This window comes from Bufo gargarizans, chromosome 2 (assembly GCF_014858855.1).
Source record: "Bufo gargarizans isolate SCDJY-AF-19 chromosome 2, ASM1485885v1, whole genome shotgun sequence".
Lineage (NCBI taxonomy): Eukaryota > Metazoa > Chordata > Amphibia > Anura > Bufonidae > Bufo > Bufo gargarizans.
Genome location: NC_058081.1, coordinates 345,676,968 through 345,701,062, shown reverse-complemented (window position 1 = coordinate 345,701,062; position 24,095 = coordinate 345,676,968). Strand labels below are relative to the sequence as shown.

The following is a 24,095-nucleotide window of genomic DNA, read 5'->3' as shown; positions in this document are numbered from 1 at the left end:
CATGAGCATGCCCTAAGTCCCGGACTGGAACCTGGGGAAACAACACCTCAATGTTCACATTGCCACAAAGGTCATTGCAGGAATCCACATGCAGAATAATTGCAATACGGTAACATAAGATTCATTTTTATACTGGAGAAAAATGTATGAAGAATAGTGATGAGCGGCAGGGGCTATATTCAAATTCGCGATATTTCCCGAATATTTGGGCGAATATTCGTCATTAATTCGCAAATTTGAGATTATTTTCTTGATTGCGAAAAATCGGCAATGTAATATCGGTGTAATGCGCACAAATTTACAGGCGTGGGTCACTTTTGCTACATTTTACCAAGCTGCTAGAAGTTTCCTGAGACTAGAGAAAATGGTTGGCAAGGCAGAACATAAAAAATGGCTTTATATGCAGTTAGAGTGCTCCAATATATTTGCGATTGTGCTAATCAGCACTAATGATGCAAATATTTTGGCACAATACGTGAAACTTCACATTTTAGTAGGTCTGCATGTATGTTCGGACAGCAGAACCTATCACACTACCTAACACCCTGCACTGCAACAGCTACACTATATCAGAATAACCTACACTGACTATCTCCCACTAACTATCTTATTATATATATATAAGCTATCTAACTATATAATGTAGTGTGGAAAGCACAGAGCACAGCAATGTCACTGCTCTCTCTCTCTCTCTCTCAGAACTTTAAAAAACGGTAGAAAATGGCTGCTGGGGAGGTTCTTATATAGAAAGGGGCAGGAAACTTTCCTATTGGTTGCTAGGGATGTTGCTAAGCTCAGACAAAGACATTGCAGCCTTCTCATTGGCCCACAAGCAAGAAGGGAGGTTACTGATGGAAAAATATCTAGAATATTCAAAATTACGAATATATATCCCTATATTCTAAATATTCGCAAATTCTCAAAGTGCCGATATTCGCGATTAATATTTGCAATTTGAATATGCGCGCCCAACACTAATGAAAAACAGAAATTGTTTTGGCACATATCATCAGGTGCCAATGGTACAGCCATCACACAGCTGTTTGAAGAACAATCGTAGTCTACGGGGTTATTCACACGGCTGTTTTTTTGAAGGCTCATGAACAGTGGTTGTCAAAAGTAGGACATGTCCTATTTTGTCCGTTTTCACAGACTGACAGCCTCCATACAATTGAAAAGGACCATATTTAACAGCCATTTTTTTTACTTTAACAAAGTTGATTAATAGTACACAATTCTGCCAGCAAGTATTCTGATATGTACCAACTCAAGGCCTTCTAAACTGTTGTATTATATTTACTGATGGCCTCTAATGAGTAAGTTAGGCTGGAAAAATAAAGCTGGCCATAGACATGGTCAACTGAAGCTGCTTTTTTATTGTCTATTATTGTAGCCATTGTTTCATTCAAACAATAGATAGCTAACAATCTTTAATGATTGTTGTTCATAACATAAAGTTTATGGTACAAGAGGTTGTTAACGTTGAGTCTTCTGTTGGTCTTTTGGTATGTATGATTGCAGACATCTTAAAGGGGCTTTCCAACCCCTAAAAATACCCACTAAAGTGCTCCAAAAGACTAAATGTAACAAACATTTATATGCCATACTATTTCCTTCTGTAATGCTGGTGGTCATGCCTGCTGACGTGCCTCTGGTCCAGACTGGTCCAGCCACTAGGATACTCACCTTGATGCTGTGCTGCTTCGGTGTCCATGCCCCATGGCATCCTCCTGCATCTTCCCAGGTGGCACTGCCACCAGAGCAGTGATACTGTTCTACTTCTGCTCTCGGTCTACGTGGCCCATTTTTATTCCTGTCTTCACCTTCCTGCCTAGGGCACGGGCATTCTCTTCAGCTCATACAGAACCAGCATGCGCACATACTAATATGTCCCTAGCCTATGGCTGATATTATATAATATTATATTTTATATCATGTTAAACCCATACTGCCTTACCTGACCTTTGGACTGTTTACCGGGTTGAATTTATGCTGCCTGCCTCGACCATGGCTCATCTAATGACTATGATACTGCCTGTTCCATTGGTGCCTTGCATCAGTATCTCTTGACCTGTGTGGATCAACTGTCACTGAACGGAGGCTGCTCCAGGTAGCAGCCTGGTTCTCCTGCAGCCAGGGGGCCACGTAGGTTCACATCTGCTGAGTAACACATCACCATTGCTAGGCTGCCAGCACATATGGTCATCTGAGCTGCAGCAGGAGATTGAGTATAAACCCCCTATGGACACTTTTGGAGCATATTTTTTATTGCATTGCCTATTATATGGGATTTTTACAAAATGTTTTCTCAGTTTGGCTTCAGAAGGCTGCGTGTATTCTCATACATTGCAGGCCAAGCAGACCCATTTAGTGTGAAATCTGTCAGACAAGTTCTCCAATGGCTCAGTCTGGGGTTCCTCTATTTGCTCACCTAAATGTACTAGTGCACTCGCCTCAGGCACTTGCTGTAATATTTATAACTACAACCTACATGGGAATAGAATTGAATTCTTAATTTGTTATTGATGAATGGATCATGTCCTCTATAAGCACCCCAAGTTAAACCCTACAAAACCTACAGTGTGCAAGGTTCAGCCTTTGTGAGAATACATGCAGGCTTCACAAGACAAACAGAGCAAAACTTTTTAAAATAACTAATGTTGGAAATCGTCTGCAGCAATATGAAATTCTTGAGACAAATTGTTCTTCGGAAAGTTCTTACATGTTTATTAGAGACAGAGCAGCAAGGCAGAATATGGCAGTGAGGTGATATTGAAAATGGCAATAGTACCCTATTTCTCTCCCCAGAGAGCACAGGAGAGATCATTAATATAACTTACGTTTTCCGCAGGGTAACCCAATTCATAGACATCAATGTTTCACATTTCATTACATCATTGATACATTAACCCCTTACGCATAATCACATACGTGTATGTGAGGGAATGCGGCTTCTTGCAGCATCCTCACTGCATGTATGTGATGTGATCGGGCGGGTGCAGGAGCTGCACCCGCCCAATCTGCAGCACGAGTTCGGCTGTTACTGATAGTCGGGCCCCCGGCTGCATCCGCCGGCATCGCTGTATGGGGGTGATGCAGGCGGATTAATCCTTTCACATGCAGCAGTCAGCGCTGGCCGTGGCATGTGCGGGGTTTGAAGAGGGAGGGGTCTGACTACATTGGCATATTAGATATCGCCGCCTCTGTAATGACCCGCTCTATGAAAATGTTACATAATCTACCACCTCAGGTGAATGCCAAAAACAAAAAAATGAGAAAAAAAATAAAAAAATTTGTCCCCTTACATCTTAAAAAGTGTCATTTCAAGCGATCAAAAAGACATATGTACCTCATAATAGTACCAATCAAACGTCATCTCTTCCCACAAAAAATGAAACCCCACATAGAACAATAGCCATAAGAACCATTTGGCCCATCTAGTCTGCCCAATATACTAGGTACTATGGATAGCCCCTGGCCCTATCTTATATAAAGGATTGCCTTGTGCCTACCCCATGCATGCTTAAACTCCTTCACTGTATTTGCAGCTACCACTTCTGCAGGAAGGCTATTCCATGCATCCACTACCCTCTCAGTAAAGTAATACTTCCTGATATTACTTTTAATCATTTTCCCCTCTAATTTAAAACTATGTCCTCTTGTAGCAGTTTTTCTTCTTTTAAAACATGATTTTTTTTCCTTCAAAAATGCTTTTATAGCGTAAAACTGAAATAATAAAAAATAATAAAAGTAGACATATTAGGCATCTCCACGTCCATAATGACTTGCTCTATAAAAATATTATATGACTTACCCCCTAAGGTGAACACCATAAAAAAACTGTGCAACAAATTCAATTTTATGTCACCTTTCATTACAAAAAATATAATACCAAGTGATCAAAAAGTCATATGCAACCCAAAATAGTGCCAATCATCTCTTCCTGCAAAAAATTAGCCCCTATATAAGACAATCGCCAAAAAATAAAAAAAATATGGCTTTTAGAAAAACATGATTTTTTTTTCAAAAATGCTTTTATTGTGTAAAACTTAAATACATTGAGGTATTGCCGCATCCATAAAAACCTGCTCTATGATCTACCCCCTCAGTAGAACGCTGTTAAAAAAAAACAGTGCCAAAATAGGCATTTTTGGGTCACCTTGCCCCAAAAAAGTGTCACATTTAATAGTCAAAAAATCATATGTACCCAAAAATAGTACCAAAAAAAGAGCCCCTGCATCAGCAGAAAAATAAAAGAAATGTAGCTTTCAGAAAAGGAAGACACAAAAACATGTTTATTTTCAAAAATGCTTTATTACGGGATGTAAAACTTAAACAACAACAACAAAAAATACACATATTTGGTATTGTGGCATCCGTATCAACCTGCTCTATAAAAGCAACACATGATCTATCCTATCAGAACTCCGTAAAAAAACAAAAAATTAAAACTGTGCCACAACAGCCATTTTCTTGTTACCTTGCCTCACAAAAAGCGTAATATCTAGCAATCAAAAATCATATGTACCCCAAAATCATATGTACCCCATAGTTTACAAAATTAGGTCACTTTTTGGGAGTTTTTACTCATGGGGTGCATAAGGGGGTCTTCAAATGTGACATGGCAACTTAAAATTATCCCAGTGACATCTGCCCTCCAAAATCCTCTGCACCCTGCCATGTGCCCATACAGCAGTTTACCACCACATGTGGATTGTTTCTGTAAACTGCAGAATCAGGGTAATAAATATTAAGTATTCTTTGGCTGTTAACCCTTGCTGTGTTACCGCCACCTCCATTTTCCTTTCATTCTTGTGGAACACCTAAAGGGTTAACAAAGTTTGTAAAATCAGTTTTGAATAACGTGAAGGGTGTAGTTTCTAAAATGGGGTCATTTATGGGTGGTTTTTACTATGTAAGCCCCGCAAAGTGACTTTATAACTGAACTGGTCATTAAAAAGTGGGTTTTGGAAATGCTCTTAAAAATAATTGCTTCTAAAATTCTAAGCCTTCTAATGTCCTAAAAAATAAAATGACGTTTACAAAATGATGCCAACATGAAGTAGACATATGGGGAATGTACAGTAACAACTATTTTATGAGGTATCACCAGGCATGGGATCCAGCCGGTTCTCTCCGGTTCTGCCGAACCGTTTGTTAAAATTACAGGCGGTTCGCAGAACCGGTGAGAAGCAGGGATCCCGACCCGGTCCTGCAGCTGCGCCTGCACCAGTGGTGTAGCTATAGGGGTGGGGGCGGAGCGGAAGCCGAGAGGAGAGGCCCTGTGTGACGCGCACTATGCAGGGCAGCTGGACAGGCGAAGTGAGGAGGGGCCGGGGGAGCGGCTTCAGTTGAGGTGCGACGCAGGACTTAGTCACGTACCTCACTGTGACCTCCTGCGGCGGATCTCGCGAGATGACGCGATGACGCGGCGCGGGAAGGCACAGTGAGCGAGGCATTGGTGACCGCCTGTACCAGGATGCCACAAGCTGTGAAGGAGAGAGAGGTAAGTATTAATTATTTCTCCTAAGCAGGTGCCTACTCCACCTTCCCCTCATCCTGACCCAATGTTTAGATTCTTTTAGCCAAACAAGAGTTATGGATGGGGTTGATGACAATATTTAAGGTGGCCACACACAGGGAAACACATCTATTTTGCCCACAGAGTAAGAGCAGCTTTTTTAAGCGGTACTCCACTATGTAATGGCCCCCTCTTTATTATTAATATAATGGCCCCCTCTTTATTATTAATGTAATGGCCCCCTCTTTGTTATTAATGTAATGGCCCCCTCTTTATTATTAATATAATGGCCCCCTCTTTATTATTAATGTAATGGCTCCCTCTTTGTTATTAATGTAATGGCCCCCTCTTTGTTATTAATGTAATGGCCCCCTCTTTATTATTAATATAATGGCCCCCTCTTTATTATTAATATAATGGCCCCCTCTTTGTTATTAATATAATGGCCCCCTCTTTATTATTAATGTAATGGCCCCCTCTTTATTATTAATGTAATGGCCCCCTCTTTGTTATTAAAGTGGGGGCCATTATATTAATAATAAAGTGGGGGCCATTATATTAATAATAAAGTGGGGGCCATTATATTAATAATAAAGTGGGGGCCATTATATTAATAATAAAGTGGGGGCCATTACATTAAAAATAAAGAGGGGGCCATTATAATAATAATAAAGAGGGGGCCGTTACAGTAATAACAAAGAGGGGGCCGTTACAGTAATAACAAAGAGGGGGCCGTTACAGTAATAACAAAGAGGGGGCCGTTACAGTAATAACAAAGAGGGGGCCATTATATTAATAATAAAGAGGGGGCCATTATATTAATAAAAAAGAGGGGGTCATTATATTAATAATAAAGAGTGGGCCATTATAATAATAATAAAGAGGGGGCCATTACAGTAATAACAAAGAGGGGGCCTAAGGCTTTTTAAAAGTTGAGTGGTATGTGTGTAGTGTATATATGGTGTATGTAAATATGTCGTGACTGTGTTGCATATATATGGTGTATGTATATATGTGTCATGACTCGTGACGCGCTGCGTATCCACCGCTGAGTAGGGAACCTGTTGTTAAAAATTTGAATCCCACCCCTGGGTATCACAATCTGATTTAAAAGCAGAGACATTCAAAATTTATAAATAAAGGTGAAACATATTGACTCGAATTTACCACTAAAATGAAGTACAATGTGTCACGAGAAAACAATCTCATAATTGCTTATATAAGTAAAAGCGTTCCAGCGTTATTACCACATAAAGTGAAACATGTCAGATTTGCAAAATGTGGCTTGGTCCTTATGGTGAAAAGTGGCTTGGTCTTGAAGGGGTTAATATTTATTTCTATGACCACATCACCATATGTAAGTAAAGTCACACCTCCTGTACACTAAAGCAGTTCTTGATTAGTCAAAAGTTCTTATTTTCTGACAACCTCCAAACATCAATATGCATAAATAAGGAAGACTTATGTCTTCTTATGCTTTAGGCTACATGCACATGACCATTATGTGTTTTGCGGTCTGCAATTTGCGGAACGGCGCGGAGAGCCATTAATATAACTGCCTGTTCTTGTCCGCAAAACGGACAAGAATAGGACAGGTTATATTTTTTTTGCGGGGCCACGGAACGGACCAACGGATGCGGACAGCACACAGAGTGTTGTCCGCGTCTTTTGCGGCCCAATTGAAGTGAATAGGTCCACATCCGAGCCACAAAAACTGCGGCTCTGATGCGGACGTGTGCATGAGGCCTTATGTTAGTTAATTGGCTAAAAGTTTTCTATCACGTATGAGAATGAATATCGAATGCATTCTATCCTTTCATCCATCTTCCTCTGATCGCATTGTCTTACAAAGTATTTGCCATAAACTGAAGTGTCTGTAAAATGTCTGAAAATCAAGTATCTAGGGGAAACATTAAATTACATTTATCTATCACTCCGTGATCTTATAACTAGTTCTCATCAGGAAATCTGTTTTAAACAATCACATTCTTGCAAAATTATTCACCATTAACCAAGCTATCTTTTCCGTTTAACTCTTTGCTGAACTTTGATGTAGAAATACAAGATAAGAATACAACTGAGACAACATAGCAGACCTACAGGTAGTGTCCTACAACTAATTGCAAATATGTTTTTTTTAAATCCCATAATACAGCCAATGCACAAAAATCGCCTTAAAGGGGTATTATCATCTTAATGATCACTGTTAAATCTGTTAATGATTTAACAGTAATCATTTTCCTAAATATATTTCATTAACAAATCCCCACCCCTTAGAAAAGGGTCTCCCCTGGTTACGGCCACCGCTCTTCTCAGGAATCGCGGTGGCCGCACGTGCGCAGGCGACTTCTTTTCTTCTCCCGGCCGGCCGCGCGCTGTACTGAACGCGCACGCCGAGTCCACGCATGCGCCCTGGTGACTTCTTCCTGGGCGGGAGAAGACATCAATGAAAATGGAGCCCGCCCCCTGCCGAGTGCCGAAACCAGGAAGTGGACGGCGCGCCGGGAGCAGGTAAGTATAAAACTGCTTGTTGAGAAAACCCCTTTAAGGCCTCTTTCACACGGCCGTGTGCTGGCCGGGCCCATGCTTCGGACTGCAAATTGCGGTTCGAAATGCATGGGAATGTTTATTCCCAATAATTGCCTAGTCAGTCAGTCTGTTTAAAATGATCTTTAGATTTCAGTACAGTTTGTAACACATGCCCTTTGCGGTTTGATTCCCAGGAGATTCACAGAAGCAAAGCTGCCAAGACTACATTACTGATTTATATCCAGCAAGTCCACAGATGAGTAATGCAGACCACATACATCAGCATCTTCTTCTCCAGTCCATATGATCTGTGAGGAAGTAGCTAGGTTATTGAAGACATTTTTTACATCTAAGGACATTTTGTTTTACACCCAGTAAAATAGTTTCTGTTATACAGTTGAAAAGTATAGAGAGCTAAATATAATTCAGTATGATAATAGTCAATTATGTTATTACTTTATCTATAACTATACTGGACAACTTAACCATCGTAAAGTGACCATGTACATTAGATTAACTCTTAGGCCTCTTTCCCACGGGCGTCTCGTGTGAGGGCCGGATTTGCGGGAAAATGCTAGATTTTTCCGTGCGAGTGCAAAGCGTTTTAATGCGTTTTGCACGCGCGTGAGATAAATCGGCATGTTTGGTACCCAGACCTGAACCCGGACTTCTTCACAGAAGTTCGGGTTTGGGTTAGGTGTTCTGTAGATTTTATTATTTTCCCTTATAACATGGTTATAAGCAAAAATAATAGCATTCTTAATACAGAATGCTTAGTAAAATGTCCATTGAGGGGTTAAAAATAATAAACAAATTTAACTCAACCCATCCACTTGATCGCGTAGCGGATCTCCTCTTCTTTCTTCAGGACCTGGGTAAAGGACCTTTGATGACGTCACTGCGCTCATCACATGGTCCATCACCATGGTGATGGACCATGTGATGAGCGACCAAGTGGATGGGGTGAGTTCAATTTGTTTATTATTTTTTAAACCCTCCATCCCTAATTTACTTACCATTCTGTATTAATAATGCTATTATTTTCCCTTATAACCATGTTATAAGGGAAAATAATAAAGATCGGGGTCCCCATCCCGATCGTCTCCTTAGCAACCATGAGTGAAAACTGCACCGCATCCGCACTTGATTGCGGATGCTTGTGATTTTCACGCTTCCCCATTCACTTCTATGGGGCCTGCGTTGCGTGAAAAACGCACAATATAAAGCATGCTGTGATTTTCACGCAACGTACAAGTGATGCGTGAAAATCACAGCTCATGTGCACAGCCCCATAGAAATTAATGGGTCCGGATTCAGTGCGGGTGCAATGCGTTCACCTCACGCATTGCACCCGTGCAGAAAACTCGCCCATGTGAAAGAGGCCTTACACGCACCACACTTATGTTGTGGTACAGTGTAAAGAGTATAGAGCTGGCTCACATGCTGAGACCACTCCATATGTGGCGGGTGCGGGTTGTGTAATACATCTGGCCGAAATGACTGGCATTGGCCATGACTTCAATCCCAATCATTTAACCCCTCCAATTCCATAGTCAATGGCAATTGCACCATCTGTGGGGTTAGCAGAAGGAGAGGATCCCTCTGCCTTACAATCAGAGCCCCCATGGCAAGATTTTGGGGCTCCGGTCAGTTGCCATGACAGCCTGGGGCCTTGGAAAGTTTCCAGGGCTGTCATGGCTAACTGCCTGAAAAGCGGTGCATAAGGCACCGCTTCTCAGGCAGGCAAGCAGTGATAATCCCATAGACCGCAATATTCCATTCCGGTCAGTGGGACAAGCAGAAGATCACATTTTCAAATCGTGATATCTGCAGCAAATCATCTGCCTTTAACTGATGCAAAGTTTGCAGAATAAGAGTTACAGATTTTACCACAGATTTATGGCAAGACCCATGGTGGACTTGTTCCATTCACTTTATATACAGTGTAGAAATACTGTACAGTAAATGAGATCTGGATCCTTGGCTTTGGCACCAGACGTACAGTCTAGTCAAACATATAAGCACAAACTGAGCAAAAATATCATTTGGTCATGAGAATCAGTGGGGTTTCCATCACTGGAGTCAATCTGTCTAATGGTTTTAAGCAGTGGGAAACTACGTTAAACATTATATTTGGTAGACCATCACAGTACACTTACAGATATCTTAAGTGTTCTCACAGCAGAATTCCATCTCTTGCTGTTCTTAATAGGAGATATGCTAAGAATGCAAATATTAGCTTGTTGAAGTTGATGACGTCCTTAGTAAAACATCATTGCAGTGGTGAATATATCTTATCATTTTACTTGGTGACCCTAGAAGGAGGACAACTTTACATAGTCTTTGTGGTATATTTTGTATATAAAATAGATAATCAAATATAAAATATTTGTATAATCTATGAACATTCTGTAGACATTGAAGTCATTATTCCCACATCAACCACAGCCAGTGATAACAATCATACATTGATCGGTACAGAGCTGTTCATGAAATCTTAATTTAGTTCAGGCAATAGTAAAGTTTAACAATATAGTGCTACTGCACATAGATACATGCTCGTTTCTTATGCCACTAGTGTATAAATAAGGTTTCTTATGGTTGCAGGTGTGAACAGGGACTATGGCTGGTCCATATATTTAAAGGAGTGGCATTTGCAGCTTTTGCAATGAGGCATTATAAAAACTGGAGGAACATTTCAAGTATATTTAAACATGTACCGAACTTAGGCTGAGTTCACATCACAGTTTAGTTTTCCATTCTTTTGATCTGTCAGAAGAACAGAAAAAATATATTTTCTTTTGAGCATTAGTTGTGCTTATTTTGCATCAGTTTTAATCAGTTCCAGCTGAGATCCATTATTTTTGACAGGGGGAGGACTTTTTCACCTGTCAAAAATATTGGATCTGAGACAGAACTGGCTGTGGGGGTTACTGTTAAAGAAGTGGGCTCCATGTAGGTCACTGTTAAAGGGGTGGGTACTGTGTAGGTCACTGTTAAAGGGGTGGGCACTGTGGAGGTCACTGTTAAAGGGGCAGGCACTGTGGAGGTCACTATTAAAGGGGCGGGCCTTGTGGAGGTAACTGTTAAGGGGGCGGGCACTGTGGAGGTTACTGTTAAAGGGGCAGGCACTGTGGAGGTCACTGTTAAAGGGACAGGCACTGTGGAGGTCACTTTTAAAGGGATGGGCACTGGGGAGGTCACTGTTAACGGGCAGACACTGTGGAGGTGAGGTCACTGTTAAAGGGGCGGGGTGCTGTAGAGGTCACAGTTATGGGGATACTGTTGATATCTTTTAACGACACACAGAAACATTAAATAAGTGTTTTATATAGTTTTCATAATTAGCATTAATAGATATTCCCGAATAAGAAAGAGTTGTTGAAAAAAGGACACTTAAAGTGATATTCCAGCATTTGGATGAGAAAACTGAAAGAAGACTGCAGAGTCATTGCACACAGAGCAACGGTACAACAGACCATAATAGAGAATTATCAAAACCGGTGTGAAGGAAAACGGGTTTAGTTTCCCATAGCAACCAAATTTAGTTGCCCATAGCTCCTTTGAAAAATGAAAAGTGGAATCTGATTGGTTGCTATAGGCAACTAAGTCAGTTGTCCTTTACATCAATTTTGATAACTCTCCCTCCAATCTTGCACTGCAGACACCTATTCCAGGCTGGCCTCCTCCACTTACTGCTCCAAACTCTATAGGACTGCTGGAGATAGTCACATAGTTTGACTGGAGCGGCAATGCCCATGCTTGACCACTGCTCCATTCCAGTTGGGGACATAGGCCCCCCATTCTTGTTATCGGTGTAGAGTTGGTAAATTTAAATCTTGGGACCATCTTATTAATATGTAATAGACCCCATAGAAATCTGTCTGTTCTCATTTGGCTGTGTTTACTTTGCAGGGCCAAATTGGTGGCCAGCTCTGGCAAATATCGAAGAGGAGAGATTGAAAGGAGGAGGGGGTAAGTTATCAACTCCATGTTATTATAGGAAGTCAAATGTAATGACTACTTGATGTTCTGATTCAATGGCGTTAGTCAGTGTAGTTTATGTTCAGACCTGTATTTCATAGTTCCTATATAGACATACTCTACACACAAATTGAGAAATTTACTTTACTTACCTTGAATGAATCCACATACAGTATATATCATATGTCTTAAAGAGATCCTGTCACCTCTCCTGACATGCTCGTTTTAATATCTTCATGTATCCCCCATGTAAAAACAATTCTGGAGCATCTGTAATGAAACAAAATCGCCGAAATATAGTGGCCAATATGGGGGAACTGCTCATACCCCAAACACTGTGGCGTGTTTCTCATTGGGGGAGCAGTCCCACCGCATGTGGACCGCAGCAAACGACCATCCCCAGCAAAAAATGCGTACAATGGAGGATGCCGGCGCGGTCCACATGCACCACAAAGGCATCCTACACAAAACGGAGCATTGTGCGGATGAAAATATAATATAAATCACAGAAGAAATGCACCAAACGGATATGCCACTGACTATACTAGCTAGTCATGCAAGCAGATATTAAAAGCTGAGACTTTTGCCAATATATTCCTGTCAGGAACATATCGGAGCCCATCATGCACCACGTCACGGTCTCTCAGCATGGCAAGGGGTCCTACCACTGTGCTAACTGTGGTGTGAACACGGTCTGAAGGTGATGAAATCCAGCTCACAGCCAAGCTTCCACACAACCGCATAGCAGGACAACTAATGCAATGTGAATAAAGCAAGACTGTAAGCCACACCCATATCAGTCCGTGTGATGGAGGCTACCAGGTGCAAAATAATGTTGAATGCCAGGTAAAGGCACATGTTAAATGAGCAGGATACGGGGTATGCATACTGAGGCCAAATTATGCAGTGACTGGGTCAGGTGTAGTTGATAGTCTATGTTTTGTTTGTGACGCCAATTGCAGCGTGCGCAGGGTACTGTCACAGGGCCCTTCCAAGATGTTATAACTCACGCCCCAGTTTAGGAATGTCAGAGTGGTGTAGAGTCTCTGTATGGTAGTGGTAATTGTGTCAACGGTGTCTCCTACCTGGGTACGGCTGGACTCCTGGATCCTGGCTCACTTGCAATAAATTGTGTAGTGCTAGTAGGAGTAATAGAGGATTTTGCAGCAGAAATTGAAATCCAGACCTTTGGTGAAGTTCAAACTTGTCTTTACTGATTGTAACTTTCATCCAAGCAAGGTACAGCTTTATTCTTTGGTCCCAGTAGGCTTTCAGCAATGGTTGGCAGGAATTTATCTTATGTTCTATCAACCTGGAGCTTGCAGGAAAGGACTTATGCTTTGTAACTCTAAGCTGAGGAGGAATATGGCTTCTCCTCGGTCTCTGTACTTTACTCACAGTTTACTTTACTCTCAGGGTATGCTTTCTTCCTGGAACTGGGGTTTGTCTGCTTGGTTCATCCAGCTGAGGCTGCAGGGCTCAGGCTGGGGATTGTGATCAATGTCTCAGCATGAAACTAGATCCTGGTTTTCTTCCCTATATCTGGGCGCTCCTAACATGCACACCCTACCCCTAGCAGGGGGTGGGATACACTTCCCTAACTTCCTTCTCTCCCCATGCTGCAGGATGTGGGCACAGCCCACTCTGCTCACAGAGGGGGAGCTAAGCTGAAACAAACTATTCCAGATTAGATGTACTAAACTGAACCTAAGTCCTTGCTAACACATTGCTGCCACCTGCTGGTGAACATGGAAATTACAGCAATTATTAGATTTAACAAGATTTATGCATATCTGTGAAGATATAATGTAAAATTACATCAGATGACAAAGTTAATGCTCTTAGGAGATTGTAGTGGGGTAAAAGAGTTTAGTAACACAACTCTGGGGTGTTACACATCTATTCTTATGTCTGTATGTTGTCCCATTCCTCTGTTATTTCTACTAGAAGTTATGAATAATTGGTAGTAGTCTGCAGTAAGGGTACAGAGGGGTGGTAACCAGTTGGGGGGGGGGGGGGTCCTGCACAGTCTGAAAATGGCAGCACTGATTGGATAGAGTCTGTTTGTGCAGGTACAGCCCCCCCCCCAACTGGTTACCTCCCCTCTGTACCCTTACTGCAGACTGCTAGCAATTCATTCATAACTTCTAGTAGAAATAATAAAGGAATGGCACAATATAGAGCCATAAGAATAGATGCTCCAGAACTGTTGTTACATTGGGGATACATGAAGCTATTAAAACAGGCATATCAGAAGAGGGGACAGTTCCTCTTTAAAGTTGACAGTTGCATTTACAATTCTCCAGATTACTAAGCTCAGGGGTCACGACATCCTTTACTTGTTCAGTGTCTGTGCAGAACATTTTCTAATGATTTACACTCTGAGAAGTGCAATGTGAGTCATGATACGACAATCTGATTTGTAAAACAGGCTTGCAGGATTATATGGAGCTATAATAGGTTAACTTTGCATTATTAAAGCTCTGCTCAAATCTGAATTTTGGATTCTATTCAGAATGTAAGCCACATCATAGTGCCAGATCCATCATATTAAAGATCCAAATAGTTCAATGGGGTCTGTTGAGGTTCTATCAAAATGGCCTTCATTTTGTCAGCAACAATAGAGTTGCATAGGATGTTCTTGCCTCAAAACTATCAGAACTGGAATGGAGGCTCCAAATGGAATGTGAGCCGCAGTATAACTACACAGCAGACTACAATTTCTGTTACTGTGAAGAAAAGTATACTAATATAAACCAGGCATACAGATGACCAAATCTATGTCCTGTAATAAAAAGCTTTCATAGGATTGAGGTTTCTGAGAAATGATGATTTGTGCTTTTACTGCAGATTTTAACTTACTGAACCATGAGGTGGCAGTATAAGATAACATTGTACAGGAAGAGGAGAGGGAGCCAAGGAGGAGAAGAGGACGTGTGGGTAAAATTGCATACTTCTGGGTATTGAGAATACTATAATATTCATTCATTCTTCATTTAACTTACTGGACCATGAGGTGGCAGTACAAGATAACATTGTACAGGAAGAGGAGAGGGAGCCAAGGAGGAGAAGAGGGCGTGTGGGTAAGTCATCATTTATAGATGATGTCATTTTTATTTGGGGTGGGACACAGGAAAATCTGAATAAATTTGTTGAGGAGATCAATGACAACGAAAACAACCTGAAGTTCACCTCGAATATTGGAGGTGAGAAGGTTGAATTCTTGGACATTGAGATTACACGGATGAACAACAGATATTTATGTAACACCTTCCATAAACCTACGGCGAAGAATGGTTATATTCCTTTCTCAAGCTGCCACCTACCAAGGTGGCTAACAAATGTTCCCTTTGGACAGTTCCGCCGACTCAAGCGCAACTGCACAGAGGTTGACAAGTTTGAGGAGGAAGCTATAGGCATGATTAATCAATTTAAAGAAAAAAACTACCCGGAAGTAATTATTAACGAGGCTCTCACAAAAGTGAAAGAGTTATATAGAAAAACTTTTTTCGAACCAACACAAGAACATGTATCTGACACATAGCTGTAAGGTTATAACATTTAACAAAGTCAGATGGCCACATGTCCTCTAATATTGGATATTTCACATATTAAATGGTTTCATGTAGTATTAGAAAAAAAACCTCTAGTATTTGGTAAAGACAGTATGACAAGTGTAACAGAGATGTTTAAGGGGTTGCCAGAGTTATATAAAAATGTAGGCAACCCCTGTTAATGGCCTAAAATATCAAATGAATGGATAGGCACCCATTCTCTCCTTTGCTTCACACTGTGCTGAGCTTTCTTGCTGGAGTGGTGACGTTCCAGGCACAGGTCACTGCTGCAGCTTTTCACTGGTCTCAGCAGATATGTCACATGCATAAGTGCGGCCAGTGATTGGTTGCAGCAGTTACTTGTGTCACTGTTGCAGCCAGGAAAATGAAGTCAGCAGCGGGAGAACCGGAGTGCAGCGCTTGAAGAAACGGGAGAAAATGGGTGAGTATCCATTCATTTGTTATTTCAGGCCAATTACTGGGGTTGCCCGAGCTTTTATATAACTGGGACAACCCCTTTAAGTTACTAATGAATTTTAAAGTTTATATAAGATACTAAAAACCCATATTACCCATTGTGGAAAATATCTGACCCATTAAATTAAAAGGAGACCTACCAGTAGAGATAACTAATAGGTCAATTAATGTACATTGAAATACAACAACAAAAAAAGAACTCTGTTCACATTAGTGTCATTGATTTGTAATAACACCTTACTTCTGTGATGACATTGCTTAAAATGAATGTCCACCTTCAATGCCATTTAACGTTTTAACTTACGATAGTGGATGATAAAAATTTGACTCCCTGCAGCCAGCACTAGAGGGAGTTTATACACTTGCTGAATACTTATTAGACATCGCACTCAATGTGTTAAAAAACTGCGTGTAGTAAGTTCCTAGCTCCCCCTAGTGTTGGCTGAAGTCAGCCAGAATTTTAGCATTTAAAGATGTTCTGTAATGGTCACGTACACACACACACAGAGGGGAGGATATTGACCACTGCGCTCCACCCTCACCCCTGGCCATCAGCTCTCTCCCCCCCACCCCCCGTGCCATCAGCTCTGACACATGGAGTGAGTATTAGGAACACTGTGGGCATGGTGATGGTGACATACACACACATAGACACAGACACACACAGGGACAAACACACACAGACACACACACAGGGATGGCAAATACACACAGGGACAGACACACACAGGGATGGTCAAATACACACACACACACACACACACAGGGATGGCAAATACACACAGGGACAGGCACACACAGGGACGGTCAAATACACACACACACAGGAACAGACACACACACACAGGGACAGACACACACACACAGGAACAGACACACACACACAGGGACAGACACACACACACAGGGACAGACACACACACAGGGACGGTCAAATACACACAGGGACACACACACAGCTAGGTTTCAACACACTCCAGCCTGGCTCCTCTCTGTGCAGGAACACATCTCTCTGCTCCCCCGACGCCTCCCCCACTGGTCACATGGACGGAGGACATCAGTAAGGAAACACCATCTACCCTGTTCTGAGTCCTGGGGACGCCCACCCCAGTAGTGCACTCTGTGAAAATTGTCTGCTTGCTGGGGTAAGCTGCCCTAGAATTCAGAACAGCTAGTTTAATGAACACCAGAACACGGCTGCAGGAGTGAGTGGGCACAGTGGGCCCCCCTCCCCCCTCCCAGGAGCAGTGGGTCCCGGCACTTGCCCAGGTATGCTGGGTGCAGATGCCGGCCCTGCTTAGAATAGGTCATCAATATCTGATTAGCGGGGTTCCGACACCTGACACCCCTATTAATCAGCAAGTGGAGGCGGCACATCATGTGAGCACTACCTCCTGTTCATTCAGGGGCGGATTGAGAATTTAAAGTGGCCCTGGAAAAAATATTAAAGTGGCCCCATGTTTTAGGCGAGGATAAACTGACAGAAGGTGTGGCCAACATGAGTGGGCGGGGTCAAAACACATGGGCGAAACTAGCAATATCATAGGCAAACAGAACCAGATATCACAATGCAGCACAATATACTGCCCCAGCAGAGCCAAATATCACAGTACAGCACAACATACTGCCCCAGCAGAACCAAACACCACAGTGCAGCACAATATACTGCCTCAGAAGAACCAAATACCACAGTGCAGCACAATATACTGCCTCAGCAGAACCAAATACCACAGTGCAGCACAATATACTGCCCCAGCAGCACCTAATACCACAGTGCAGCACAGTATACTGCCCCAGCAGAACCACATACCACAGTGCGGCAGAGTATACTGCCCCCCCCAACACAACCAAATACCACCGTTCAGCACAATATACTGCCCCAGCAGAGCCAACTATCACAGTGCAGCACAATATACTGCCCCAGCAGAACCAAATACCACAGTGCAGCACAATATACTGCCCAGCAGAACCAAATACCACAGTGCAGCACAATATACTGCCCCAGCAGAACTAAATACCACAGTGCAGCACAATACACTGCCCTAGCAGATCCAAGTACCATCCCAAAGTCACCAAACACCACAGTGCAGCACAAAATAGTGCCCCAACAGAAACAAATACCACAGTGCAGCACACTATACTGTCTCAGCAGAGAGTTTGCTGCACTGTGGAATGTATTTCTGCTGGAGTAGTAATTTCTTCTGCATTATGGTTTTGTGCTGTGCTATTTGGTGCTGCTGAGGCAATATATTGCGCTGCACATTAGTATTTCGTACGCTACAGAACCATATACCAAAGTGCAGCACAAAATACTTCTCCATCAAGCACAAAATATATCCCCAGAAGTTGCCTCTCTGTAGTGGCCAGTTGCCACGTTCTGTCCTCCTCCTCTAAGATCTGGAGTTAGGGTCTAAAGAGGTGTGACACAGGCCACAGCAGCAAGACAGCGCTAACTTTAGCTATTGTCATGTTGTAAGGTTCACTTTGGGCTAGATTTTAGTCTTCTAATGATCCACCCGTAGCTGTCACTAGAGGGAGCTGTGAAATTTGCTGTAATGCATACTGTGTTATCATTGACTACAATGTATATCATTGTAAAATATGCTCACATCTTCCCTGTAGTGGCTGCAGCAGTCAGCCAGCATATATGTATCCAGGCGATCTGCAGCTTTGTCTGACAAGAGCAGAATCATACACACATCACATTAAAGAGGTTGTCTAACTTCTAAGTGTGTTTTAAATAACCCCCCTCCCACCACCACCCAGTGAGACCTGTCAAGGGACGCACACTTACCTGCTCCCTAATGCTCAGTTCTGGGTCTGTGGGTCCACCGCTTTCTTTGCTGTGCTTCGATCCTCGCATGTACATTTTTAGCATGGGTGGGGGACACATGTGCTGATGCAGTCAATGACTTGCCACAGTGGTGATGTGTCCACCAAGCGGCACATCTCACTTTTCACGTGCCATTTGGAGACACGCCACTGCTGCAGCCAACCATTGTCTGCAGCAGTGCACTTGATCTCTGTGCATGCTGTAAGGTTGCTCAAACAAAGCGCAATGAAGACAGCATCGGAGAGCAAGTAAGTATGCTTCCTTTGACAAGTTCTGCTGGGTGGAGGTCTGGGGCAATTCTACACACACATAAAAGTTGGACAACCCCTTTAAGGCTGGGCTACACAGTGATCTTTGCTGCGACACTTGTTGCCGCGATCAGAAATCACTATGTGCAGTATAGCCATTGAACTAATTTGGGTTGCAGCATGTCTCGCAAGCTGATGCCACTGCAAACAGCAGGACTGCAAATAAATCTGCCAGTGTTGGTTTCTGGGGTCACAGTTGCAGCAGTTTGCAAGTCGCACTGCAATCCTATTCAGTTCTTTGGCTGCAATACGGCATAGTGATCTTGGATCACACAACAAGTGCCGTGGCCAAGATAATCAAGTGGCCTAGCTTTAAACGATGTGGCACACTGAACCTCATTTGGACCCTGGGTTTAAAGGGGTATTCCCATCTCAGTGATCATAGTTTAATTTAATAAATATGTCCCACTGAGCATTTTTGTAAATATATCTTATTAAAAATTTCCCAGTGTTCCCCCTAAAATTTGTTGCCTCCTACCTCATTGTACATGTTTGGTATTCCATGGATACGGCCACCTCTTGGCCGCCGCATCCATGGGCCACGCTTGCGCAGAAGAAGTAGCTCCATCCAGTGCCTGGCCTCTTCATGTTATCATGAACGAGCACGGCTCTGGGCGGCCGCACATGCGCTGATGTTTATTCCTCTGTCCACGTCTAAAACAGAGCCGTGCATGCGCGGCTCAATTTTTGGAGCGGTGCAAAAGAATATAGATCTGCACATGCGCGGACGCCCCAAGACTTCTGAAACTATAGAGGAGCGTGAGGACATGCCAGAGAAGGATTAGAGGACCGGAGGCAAGTTCAAAAGAGGTATTATTTTTAAAATATTATATGCACCACCAAATCCACCAACCATATAATAATATATGATAATAAAGGGAATCAACAGGAATTGAGGAACTCTATTATGGCATCTAGGCACATAGGGGGAAGACAAATATGGAGTGGCTGGAACAAAGTGGCAGAGGGGAGGGTCTTAACAGACACTGCAGGCTGCTGATGACTCATACAATCCACATGAACCAGTACGCAAGGACTGAGCTCTGAGTGATGTCATAAGAAGGCGTGGCAGGCCTTCACTCAAACTGCCTAAGTCCGCCCAGCCTTAGCAGCAGGAAACCAGGTAGTCAACAGCATAGCTGGCTGCAGGTAAGGATGAAGTAGCAAGATGGGAATACCCCTTTAACCCAATGATGGCTTCTTCTTGAGATTCAGAGTGCCACATGGTTGTAATGTGATAATCACTTTTTTCCCCAAACCTCCACAACGGCACTCCCCAGGGACAGTAAACAACGTGGAAATCAATCAATAAAAGCCCCCTCCTCTTTACCTAATCCAGTTGTTTCCTGTCCCTCTGGGAGTGCGTGGAAATCGCCTGCAAGTACGGAGGTGCCTGCTACAGGAAAATCCACCCGGCTTATAGTCTCCCTGACGGTTCAAGAGAGCTGTGGCAGAGAGGGTTGCCACAGGGCTGCAGTTGGCAACCTTTGTCCCCTCTAGGCATAAGTTCTCTGTTGAAGGCTGCTCCGGGCTAGGTCGGGTAGCACGTGCTGTAAAGTTGTTGGCGTCTCCTTTGGATGACGCAGCCGAGATCTCGCAGGCCATGACGTCTCTTCTGATGCGCCTTCTTTCCCTAGACAAGGAGCATAAGAATTAGAGTGGGACCCGGAATTGCTGCAACTTTCAGCAGTTGAAAAGTACTGGCCTTCTGTTTGCTTCCTCCTGCTTTCCCACTGAGGATGTCGGGGCCAGAGATGGAACATAAGCCTGCAGACCCAACCAGAGCCCTCAGCCCGGTAAGCCTCCTCCTCTGGACCAAATACAGTTGCAAGAAAAAGTATGTGAACCCTTTGGAATGATATGGATTTCTGCACAAATTGGTCATAAAATGTGATCCGATCTTAATCTAAGTCACAACAATAGACAATCACAGTCTGCTTAAACTAATAACACACAAAGAATTACATGTTACCATGTTTTTATTGAACACACCATGTAAACATTCACAGTGCAGGTGGAAAAAGTATGTGAACCCTTGGATTATAACTGGTTGAACAGTATCTGTTAGCATATGCCAGATACTTTTGTAAGTCTTTAGATGACACTCTAGGATTCTTCTTCACCTCATTGAGCAGTCTGCATTGTGCTCTTGCAGTCATCTTTACAGGACGGCCACTCCTAGGGAGAGTAGCAGCAGTGCTGAACTTTCTCCATTTATAGACAATTTGTCTTACCGTGGACTGATGAACAGCAAGGTATTTGGAGATACTTTTATAACCCTTTCCAGCTTTATGCAAGTCAACAATTCTTAATCGTAGGTCTTCTGAGAGCTCTTTTGTTTGAGGCATCATTCACATCAGGCAATGCCCCTTGTGAAAAGCAAACCCAGAACTGGTGTGTGTTTTTTATAGGGCAGGGCAGCTGTAACCAACACCTCCAATCTCATCTCATTGATTGGACTCCAATTAGCTCTTGGAGATGCCATTAGTCTAGGGGTTGACATACTTTTTCCACCTGCACTGTGAAGGTTTACATGGTGTGTTCAATAAATACATGGTAACATTTAATTATTTGTGTGTTATTAGTTTAAGCAGACTGTGATTGTCTATTGTTGTGACTTAGATGAAGATCAGATCACATTTTATGACCAATTTGTGCAGAAATCCATATCATTCCAAAGGGTTCACATACTTTTTCTATCAACTGTATGCTTATTTGGCTATTCTGGAGTTAGCCTTAATGCACTTATTTTTGGTTTTCTGTATCACCGTTAGGTGGTGGGTCCTTATCCATTTCTGGCAGCATGATTATGATTTAATGTTTCTCTAAGGAAGGGAGTCTCAAAAACCTGGCAATAAAGGATCACAGAGATACAGAAAGTGCACCATTTGTAAGAAAGCCTTAGGCACTACACATAAAAAAAGGGTTTGCCTAAAATGTATGGCCAAAGTGATCAGAACCATAATCAAAAAAAGAAAGCCTCGGATAGGAAAAAAAAAAGTTTCCAGATATTATTATATATATATATATTTTTTTTTAGCAAGATGTAATTTTTGTGCCCAAAAACATAATTAGACAGCCCAGAAAAAAGGAAAGGTACTAGCAGATGGTAGTCATCAAGAGGAAGGAGTATGGGTTTCCTTTTTCAACCCAGGAAATTCCTCCCAGCAACAGAAAAAAACTATAATGTCAGAAGTCAGGATTCAAATAATTTTTCAGGCCTGACAAAAAAAATAAAAATTCCCCTTGGGTTCTTGTAGTTATAAACAAAAGGGTTATCTTCTGGAATTTTCCTCCCCCTCCAGAAAAGTTCAAGGTTAACAACCCACATCATCAGGCAATACAAGATCAGGTATATATTTTCCAACAGAAAGGTACATAAAGGGTTGTCCCAAAGAAAGAGTTTGCCTTAGGGGAACTTCACAAGCAAACATCAAAGGTACCATTAGAATCATAGACTGCTATGCTAGAGCGCTATGTAAGCAGTCTATTAGGTCACAATCTGGTGACAGACTCTGGATTTTCCTTTAGCCTCCACAACAGCACCCTGTTCCCCACCCTTTTTGTTCATTTGTTTTGCTTAATGTTCATGTATTGTTATTTTCAGTTTGAATACATATAAAGGGAAGTCCTCTATCATTAACTGGATCAGGTAAAGGGAAGGGGGCTTTTATTGATTGATTTCCACATTGCTTCTTGTTCCTGCTGAGTGCTGTTGTGGAAGCCAGAGGAAAATCCAATTACCAGTAAGTAACTTTCATATTTCTTTCTGCTCTTGAGAGTACATTGAATAAAGAATTTTATTTGTTTTACCTCACAGGTGTTTTTTCCAAATGATCCAAACTTAGGGACCTAAGGGGAACTAAACTTTACTCTATATACCATCATCATTTTCAGTGTGGAAATACATCTTTATGAAAGAAAAGACAGGCACGCCAACTAACATATTTTTCTCTGTGAGCAACATTTTTCTTCTTGAGAATTGAAGGCTGGTTAGTGACTTTGATTTGAAAACTGAACCTACATTTCTAGTGTAGTAGCCCTGAGGGCATCGATTTTGTTTTATAAAGTCTAATTGATGGAGGTTTGACATTTAACCTGCTTAGATGCATCTTATAAATGCAGTGCATCGCATCTTGCTACATATGGGACTGCATAACTGCGAGTGCTGTGTTGATTCCTGTTAATCTCCAAAAGCATCCAAAATGGGCACACAAACATCAGAACTGCACCATGGCGAAATGGAAGAAGGTGGCCTGATATGATGAATTGCGTTTTACATCATGCAGACATCCAGTTGCGTGTACGTCTATGCGTGTACAACTATGGTAAGAAGGCACAGGCAGTATGATGCACTGGGCAAAGTATTTCTGGGAAACCTTGAGTCCTAGTATTCCTGTGGATGTTACATTGACACATACCATCTAAACATTGATGCAAACAAGTACACTTCTTCATGGCAATCCCTATTGGTAGTGGCCTCTTCAGCAGAATAACGCACCCTGTCACACAGCAATTATCGCTCAGTAATGGACTGAGGAACATGACAGAGTTCAAGGTCTCTGAATTGCCCAGATCTCAATCTGATCAAGCACCTGTGGGATGTGCTACAGAAATAAGTTCAGCTCATGGAGGCTCCACTTCACAACTACATGACCTAAAGTGGTCAGACAAGGAGGCATACCGCTAGGCATACCGCATATCTCTAAAATGAAGCAACTAACATGAGGCCGGCAAAGTGGTGGTTGGCAGTGCCGGCCACTACCAAGCCTTCCTATTGGCCCACCAAAAATAGCTGGAATGCTCTTTAGCGATGATCTGGCAATGTAAGGGTCCATTCACACGTCCATTGTTTCTTTCCTGATCTGTTCCGTTTTTTTGCGGAACAG

The 24,095-nt window shown here is 42.4% G+C and overlaps 1 long non-coding RNA gene across 1 annotated transcript; it reads left to right on the top strand.

Moving 5' to 3' along the window:
- Positions 1–11,966: 11,966 nt before the first annotated feature.
- Positions 11,967–23,160, top strand: LOC122926002. Its single transcript, XR_006387649.1, has 4 exons — positions 11,967–12,025; positions 14,885–15,117; positions 20,844–21,002; positions 23,027–23,160. It is a non-coding gene; the product is annotated as an uncharacterized LOC122926002 (long non-coding RNA).
- The last annotated feature ends 935 nt before the right edge of the window (positions 23,161–24,095 follow it).